Genomic DNA, 8797 nt, shown 5'->3' with positions numbered 1-8797 from the left:
GGTCACGTGCATGGAAAAGAAGAGCAAGCCAGTCTTCAGAGAAAGACAAAAATGAAGGAGACATGCACAGAGAAGAAGAGAGGAAAGTATGTAGTCTAAACGAGAGCGAGAGAGCTCCTGAGAGAGGCAAGGGCTTAGCCGTCTTTGCTTTTCAGGTCCTGGTTACAGTTCACTTAGAGTTGCCGAAACTTCTTGCCTCTCCTGTCTCCATTTTATTTTTACTTAAGTTAGTTTTGGAAGATATCTAAACCCAACAATCCTGGCTTTAACAATATTCTCTTGCTATTGTTTCTATAGTATGTCTGAGAATCAATTTCAGAGTTTAAAGGATTCTAAGATATCATAATTTTATAGATGAGGAAGCCTAGAGAGGTTAAAAATATTACACAGATGACTGAAGATCCTGACTAAACCTAGGATTCCTGATTTTACAAACACCAGTGTTTTGTAGAAAATTAAAACAAAGATTTGGGAATAAATAGTCATTTTCTCCTAATACCACCTCATTTTCCAATGAAACTCTTCTAACAAACTATTAAGTTTAAAAAAAATTAATTTTGAAGGAAAACCAACTTACCGAAAATAGTGAGATATCTACTCCCTGTACCCAGATCTATCAGACATTTTGACATATTTCCTTCCTATATCTCTTTTTGAAAGATATAAAATAGTCAAAATCCACTCAAAATTTTGTTTTAAAAGATAATTTTAGAGCACATAGTCTAGTATGTGTACTTTTATAGAGTACCCTCTACTAAACTCAGACCCTTTACTAAACTCAGATATGATTATACAGTCTAATTGTTTTCTGAGTTTCCTAAATAGAGATGTTTAAAATATATTACCAACATTCATATGACTTTTTTTTACTGAAAAAAAATTTATATTTACCTCAAACCTTAAAAAAAATGATACTGAATGCACTTAGCTGTACTTTACTAGCAACAAATTGAGGTATATCTTTACATTTTTATGTTTGTATAGTTTTGGAAAATAATCTTTAGTTTCAGCTTTCTTTCCTTTTCTCATCTTGAGCCTTTGCTGGAAGTGACGTATCATTCAAAGGTAGTAGCAATCAGTATTCTTTCCATTCTTGTTAAAATATCAGCATTGTTCTATATTATATGGAGATTAAGAATATCAAGGGAGAATATTTAAAATACTGTGGCAATGAATTTATATAGTAGTTATGTGACTATCAATATTCTTTCAAGGGATTTATATTGTAATTCAAGATTACTTGAGCATAAGCATAATAAACTCTTAAAATAGTAGCCAAATCTTCTTACGCAAGACTCTGAAAGATTCTTTCCAATTAAAAAAAAAGTAATACTAATCAACTATAATGCCCCTGGAGGAATTCTATAGGGAATACGTAGTATTATTCCCTCAAATAATGAAAAATTTAAAGCAATGTATTTACTCATTTTCTTCCTTATTCACCCTAGTATATATATTTGTCAGAATATAAAAATTATGAAGTGTTATCAATCTGATTGTTTTCTTCCTATTTGACTTATTTTAATTGTTTGCTTTTATCTATCAGCCACTTTTTATTTTGCTACGATTTGAGATAATTTCAAACTTAGAGCTGCAACATTAGCACAAAAACCTCCTATATACTACAGTACAGTTATAAAAATCAGAAATCTTAACATTGATATAATACTACTGTCTAATCCATACTCCACACTTAAATTTCTGTCCTAATAATGTTATTTGTAGCTACTTTTTATACCGCCCCCCTCCCCAGTCCAGAGTCCACTCCAGGATAACTCCTTATATTTAGTTGTCATATTTCTTTAGTTTTATTTAATGTGTAATTGTTCCTCAGAATTTCTTTGTACTTTACAACCTTGGGTTTTTGAAGAGAACTGGCTAGTAACTTCGTAAAATATTGCTCAATTTGGGTTACCTTAGCTTATTAACTCTTTCAAATTACTAGAAATTCCTGTATTGAATTATATTGCAATGTACTTTTGGAAGTTGAATTATTTTTTCTCTAGATGCAAGTTGATCTACCTTAGTCATTTAGGGAGGACATTTATTGCACAGGTTGAGCATTCTGGCTTTGGAGTCAGACAGATTTAGATTTTATTCTACCTTTCCTGCAATTAGTTGTACTCATCTTTCCGAGCTTCAATTTCCTAATCTGTAAAATAGGGAAAAAGTTGCATTTTAAAGGGGTTGCTGGAGGGATTAAATGAGATAACATATGCGAAGCATTTGGTAAAGTGCCTGGCATATAAGCAGAGCTCCATAAAAGACTGGACACATTATACATTTGCCAATGGAAAGTAACATGAAAAAACTGACAAGCTGGTTTAGTGGCATTAAATAATATTGCACCAATATTCAGGCAAAGAGGAAAGTGAGTTAAATTGCCTTTTTCATTTGAAGGCCTCTGAAGCATTCATGTTTCCAAGTTTCAGACATTAGGTTTTTTTAATGTGTCAGTTTTCAGTGTACAAGGCTTTATATTTAATTTTTCAAAGCAAAATATCTCAGTTTATTTTAATTTTTTTTGAAATAAAAATCATAGCTAAAGGAATTTCTTTCTGACAGTGTAGAATTTAAAACAAGAGTTTCCTAGTAATTTGGTCATTTGCAACTAATTTGTTTATATGCTATATATTACCTACATGCTTATTTCTTACATAACAGTACTTTCTCAAGGTAGATCAAGAAAGTCCATTTAGCAATCATGTAGCTGAATTGACAATAAGAGTAATAGCTTTGATTTGGGCTGTGGGAATATGGGTTCAATTGGAGAAGGATGCATGCGAAAGAGGCAAAAATACACATTTTTAGCTTATTGCTTGATGCAAGATTGATGTGAATTATCTTGACCTAAGCTGTGTCTTGTCTTTGGAACCATTCCTTCTGGTCATTTATTCTACTTTCTGGTGATCCTCTGTCCCAGGGGTCTTAAGCTTATAACAACATAACAGTTTTGTTATAGCTTTTCCTGCCCTGCCATATTCACATACACCTTTCCTTTCTTCTTGGGTGAAGAACTCAGATATTTTTAGGGAAAGTTACTGCATCAGTAAGGCATTTTGGATTCTTTGCTAGATGTCTTGATGAAAAAAAATTTATTTAAAACGTTCATAGATATTTACATTTTAAATAATATATGTGATAATTAAATAAATAATTGGCTATTTTCTAGGCTTTGTGTTTGAGAGAGAGTTTTTGACAAGTTTGGGCCAACTTGTGTTCTGCAATAGTGTTCTGTGGGCTCTATTGTCTCTAAGTTGATACCGCCCTTCATGCCTTCTTAACTTTCTCTAGTTTTGAAGATTTAAGTATTGTTAGTGTATTTAGCCACAGTACTCAGGTCAAGGCCAGAGGCAGGAAGATCGGAAGCATGAATCAACTCATCAAAGGATGGGCTGCCTGCCTGGAGAAAACACTGGAGTGTGATGTGGGACTTTTAGACAGGCAGAGGGCTCTGACACCCAGGCACTCTCTGGCTGGAATGTGCCTGTGGCAATTTTGCACTGGTTAATTTCAACTGAACAGAATTTTCATTTTAGTCAAAAATAGGGAGGCTTGAATTAAATATATCTAAGTTTGTTATGACCTCTGTGAATAGGAATAAAGAAGATAAAAAGCAAAAAACAAAAAAAAAATTTAAAAAGAAAATGATTTAAGACATCATCGTAAACATGAGTAGATAGGGTGACTGCATGCTTTTGTTTTATGAGCTTCTGGGCATTTGCTTTTCTCTTAAGTTACATTTTTGCTTTATATACACAGTGTTACTAATTTCTCATGTCTTGGCAACAGCTAGAAAGTCACATTTGAAAAATTATTTAAACAGCTTACCATTTTGATGTCATCTCCTTGTAATATTTAGAAATCAGTTTTTCTCCTGTAGGACACAATTACAATTTTCTAATATGAGTGTACCTTATTTCTTACATTTTAGGAGCTCTCTTTCTTTGGAATTGAGACTTGACATTCAGATACATTAACAATTAAGTGGCCAGGACATTTGAAAGAAATTGGAGGTTAGCGCAGAAGTGCCCTTCTACTGGGGAGGCATTCATGTATCAGAGACATTCTCTTGAATTTATGTAAAAGTTAGAAACACAGTATTGTTATTTAAATAATTTTCCCACATAATAATTCCGTTAAAAGTTGTAATTGCTTTAAATTTTACTACTGATTGTAGTCATTTGTGTGATTGTGTCTATGATTGATGCATTTTAATGTTGCAATTGTCTGGCAATTTTCCATGATTATATCCATGACTGGTATTCTTTATGGTGCAATTGCGTGGTAACAGTCTGATTATATTGCTATTAAGGTTTTTACATAACTTTCTCTCAGGACACATTTGAAGAATAGAGGCTTTATTTTCAAGAGTATAAGCTCCCGCGTAAAGCAAATCAGTTCACCTGGCTTGGTGAATTGTCTCTTCATCAAGTCAATAGGCTGAATGATTTTCAGAAGAAAACCACCACTTTCACTTTTCATATTATAATATTGAGAATGTTATTTAGAAATTTATATTACTAAAATTCGTAACTTCTTAATATGCAATCAGAAAAAGCTGTGATAACAAAGACTGAAAAGAAGTGACCAGAATATTTGGGAAAAATCTAGCAAAGAGCAGCATTAAGAAGGCCAAGAGAAGAAAGAGGAATTAATCAGATGGCACAGAGGGAGATCAGGTGAAGAAAGTACTTAGACACGTCTACTGAATCTGGCACTAGAGACAATAACCTTGACCTCATTGAGACCAGATTCTGTGGACTGTGGGGAAAGAAGCCAGGAGTAAATGTAATTAGGAATCAACGGGAGATAAAGAAAGTCACACAATGTGAGAAGACAATGTTTTTCTCGGGGACAAATGTGAAGAAAGGAAAAAGATAGGATAATATACATAGGAAAATAAAAAAAAATGCTGGGAGGTTTTCTTTTTAACACAGAAGAGATAATTATACACTGAAGGTAAAAAAATAAAAGAAAGAAAGATACTGAGGAAAAAGGTCTCTGAGGAGGTTCAAAGTTCTATTAAGTTCAAAGTAAACTGAACAGATAACTTGGCCCTTCTTTCAGTGAGATATGAAAGAAGGAGGGAAAGTGGTATATGAAGATCAGTTCATTTGTGGGTGGAGGTAGAGGTTGAGTGAATTTCTGCTACTTGGCTTTTGTCTTTGCTGTAACTTAAAAAGATACATTTTCTCTATCAAAGACGGGCATGGAGGTGCGCATGAGCATGGGGACAAAATGGAGAAATAGAGAAAAATGTCTAAGAGTTGGAGACTCTGCCACGTAGAAGGGCTGATGGAGTTGACAGACGAGAACAAATAGAAGGATTGTTGAGTGAACTTGAACAGAGAAAACTTATTTGGTACAGAGGTATGATTTTTCCCAGCAGTGCTTAATGGTCTGCATATAAAAGCAGGAGAGCAAATGTTTGGAGTGATTTCCTGATAGTGATGTACAGATCCAGTGTAGTGGGAGGACAAAAAAACAAAGCAGTTGTGGGTTGCGGGTGGAGAGTATTTGAAAGTGATGGACCACAGGTTCAACAAGGGACAAAAGTACAGTCACTAGGAGGCTGATGACACAGTATACGAAATGGCTCATGCTCTGGGGTCTTGATGAAATGCAATAATTTGTACAGTGAGAATATGAAAGTAAAAATGCTAAAGGGTAAATGTTTTTCAGTAAGAAAATAGGATTTTAGATGGAAAGATTTTGAAATACTGTTATTTGGCAGGATGACAAGAGAATTGATTTTAAGATCAACAGCATTGTTCATAATGATTTTAATTAGCTTATTTATTCTTTTGAAAATTAAAGTCAGAGCTATAACTGACTAATTCATCTTGTCGTTCTCAACACTGCCTCTCTTTTGAGGGAGATATTTCTTTGACCAACACATCTCTGGCAGCGATCTGCAGCCTCCGTTTAAAATCACTAATTTCCATCAACAAGTGAGGTTAGAACTGTGCTGTCTAGGATGGCAGCCACTAAGCACACGAAGCTGTTGAGCACTTAAATATGGGTAGAGCTATGGAGGAAGTGAATTCTAAATTTTATTTAATTTTAACTTAAAAACTGAAGCACCTAAAACATTTTTTCTTTCATAAATCTTTATTGCTTTAGTGGGACTACATTTCACCTTAACCACTGCATCAACATTATTGTGTTGTAGTGAATATGACAGGTATATCATTAATAATTTTTATATTGATTAAACGTGTAAATGATAATATTTTGGATACATTGGGTTAAATAAAAATATATTATTGAAACTAATTTCATCTGTTTCATTTCTACTGTTTAAAATTTGGCTACGAAAAGGTGAAAATCACATATGTGGCTTGTTATATTTCTATTGGCCAGGACCAGTTTAGAGTTTCTTTGATTGTAGCTGTCTTTTCGAAACTAAAAATAATAAAAATTTCTTTGTTAAAATTAAAAATATTTAGAGAGAGAATATGTTCGTACCTTTTCCTTTATGTACGGGAAAACCAACATTCTGAAAAGCAGAACCGACAAGATGGTGGAAGTAGAGCCGAAGAAGAAGCGGACCTTCTGCAAATGCACCTACCGCGGGGCGGCTCTCGCCCAGCCGGGGTCACATTCTAGGAGCAGCTGGAGCAGCGGGTGCAGCCGCAGCCACTAAACCCGCCCTGCCGTGGAGGCGGCTCTTCCGCTGACGCGCCTGCGCGAGCCCAGGAAGGAGGCGCTGCCGGGGAGAGGCCTGAGGTGCTGAAGATGCACCTGGAGACATGGTCGTCCTGCTGGAGATGGTGGGCGTCTACAATGGCAAGACCTTCAGCCAGGTAGAAACCTAGCGAGAGATGACTGGCCACTACCTAGGTGCGTTCTCATCACCTACAGGCCCGGGAACCATGGCCAGCCAGGCACCGGGGCCACCCACACCTCCCACTTCATCTCACTCAGGTGGCCTGCTTGGCCAATAAAGGCACAGAGTTCCTTCCTTCCTTCCTTCCTTCCTTCCTCCCTCCCTCCCTCCTTCCCTCCCTCCTTCCCTCCCCTCCCCTCCCCTCCCCTTCCCTTCCTTCCTTTCTTCTTTCATGGTTTTTACAAATATTTTGTTTATTTTAATGAAGGTGGTACAGACAATGTCTATTTAAAACCCATATCCCAGGCCAAAAAGTGCAAGGAAAATAAACAAGAGCCATGTTCTGTTCTGTACACTTCTGTATCAATAACTTTATTAACTGGTAATGAAAATTAGAACTTTTCTGGGATCTTCTGACAAGATTTTTCTTCAATCTTTAAAATGCCTTCTCTTCAGTGAAGCTAGCTTTGGAGTTAGTCATTACTCTGGCCGTATCTGTTATCTCGACCCCAACCTGATATTCCTCTTTTTTGGTCCAGACCTTCAGGTTTTAAAATTTGAGAATATTCTGCCATCTCCTTGTTTTTCTTGCCAAGTTTTACTAATGTATTTGGGAGACAAACTTCATTGCTTAGAATTATTATATATTAGTAGGAAAATGAAAATTAAGGCCATAGTGAGAAGCCAAATTTCCAATGTGTAGGGAAACCAATTGAGTCGGGCCTCGACATTCTGCAGGTTGCTTTCTCATTTTACCCCATATGCCCCATAGGACATTTGCTCATTCTTGGTGGGAGAGGAGAGACAAAGCAGGTTGAGAAGCTCCTAAAAGGCAGGGGAGTCAGGAGAGCTTTAAACAATTTTTCAGATCTGGAGAGACAAAAATTAGAATTTGGTTCTGCCAAAGCACCTGGATTTGAGGAACATCAAGATCCCAGAAAGAAGGGAGGCATGAGAAGTGAATCAAATATTCCAGTTTTTCCCTTGAGACATTGACTGTTTCCAAGCTTCTCAGTACAAGTGCTAAAATTCAGACGCCTCAGTCTCCTTGAACTCCCGTCTTTGCATCCACATTTCTCCGTCCCTGCTCTGGGCTTGGAGAGCAAATGCCGTCAGTAAAAGGGAGAGGTTTTAGTGTTTTCTTCTTTTGTTTTCTTCCTGAGGATCACAGCCCTGCATTGTGTGTTTTCCCAATATCTGAAAAGAGTTGTTTCATGCTTTCCAGTATTCTTGCTTTTTATGGTGAGACGGCAAGTCAAGGACCAAGGCAAGTTCTGTCATGGTTAGAAGTAGAAATAATTTGTTTTTAAAGTTTTCATAATTAAAATAATTTCTTACATGATGATAGTAGAGCATCTTTAAAAGATTCTTGTGATTTCTTTAGATTATTTTATTTATTACCATAATCTTGGGTTACTTATAGTTATTGAAATTTGAGCTCCTAAACTTGAGATGATTTGTAAATCAACATAATATAAGTAGGCAAATTCAGATTAATTTAAGCATAAGGACAGCTTATCAATGAATATAAACCAATATTGTGAATAGAAGCATTTCAGAAAGATTTTTTTAGCATGTGGATCAGTTGCCCATCCTTATTTGCCATATTTTAATTTAAATATTGATTCAATATTTAATGGTTTAGTTTATTGCCATATTTTAATATAAGTATGTACATGTACATTTCTACATGCACATAACTCAGAACACAAAGTGCATGTGGTTCAAAAAAGGGTTACCTGGTGGTATTTGTACCACTCTTCCAGCCCCTAGCAGCATGATACCCAAAGAACAGGAATAATGTGTGTGAGGTGTGGGAACCAGTTTAGAATTACTGAAACTGTAAATTTAAGGTTCTTCACCAATTAAGCAAAGGTGGAGGAATTTGCCAGATATAAGAGAGTATAATGGAAATGGAGGAAACAAGAAATGGCAGGTATATTATTTTGTGAACTTTAAAATAAA

General features: G+C 35.7%; 1 pseudogene; it reads left to right on the top strand.

Annotated features, from left to right (window-relative positions):
• The first annotated feature begins 6522 nt into the window (after positions 1-6522).
• LOC131402564 (small ribosomal subunit protein uS19-like) lies at positions 6523-6982 on the top strand (annotated as a pseudogene).
• Positions 6983-8797: the final 1815 nt, after the last annotated feature.

The sequence above is a fragment of the Diceros bicornis genome, unplaced genomic scaffold (genome assembly GCF_020826845.1).
Source record: "Diceros bicornis minor isolate mBicDic1 unplaced genomic scaffold, mDicBic1.mat.cur scaffold_158_ctg1, whole genome shotgun sequence".
Classification (NCBI taxonomy): domain Eukaryota; kingdom Metazoa; phylum Chordata; class Mammalia; order Perissodactyla; family Rhinocerotidae; genus Diceros; species Diceros bicornis.
This window is presented reverse-complemented; position numbering and strand designations above follow the sequence as displayed.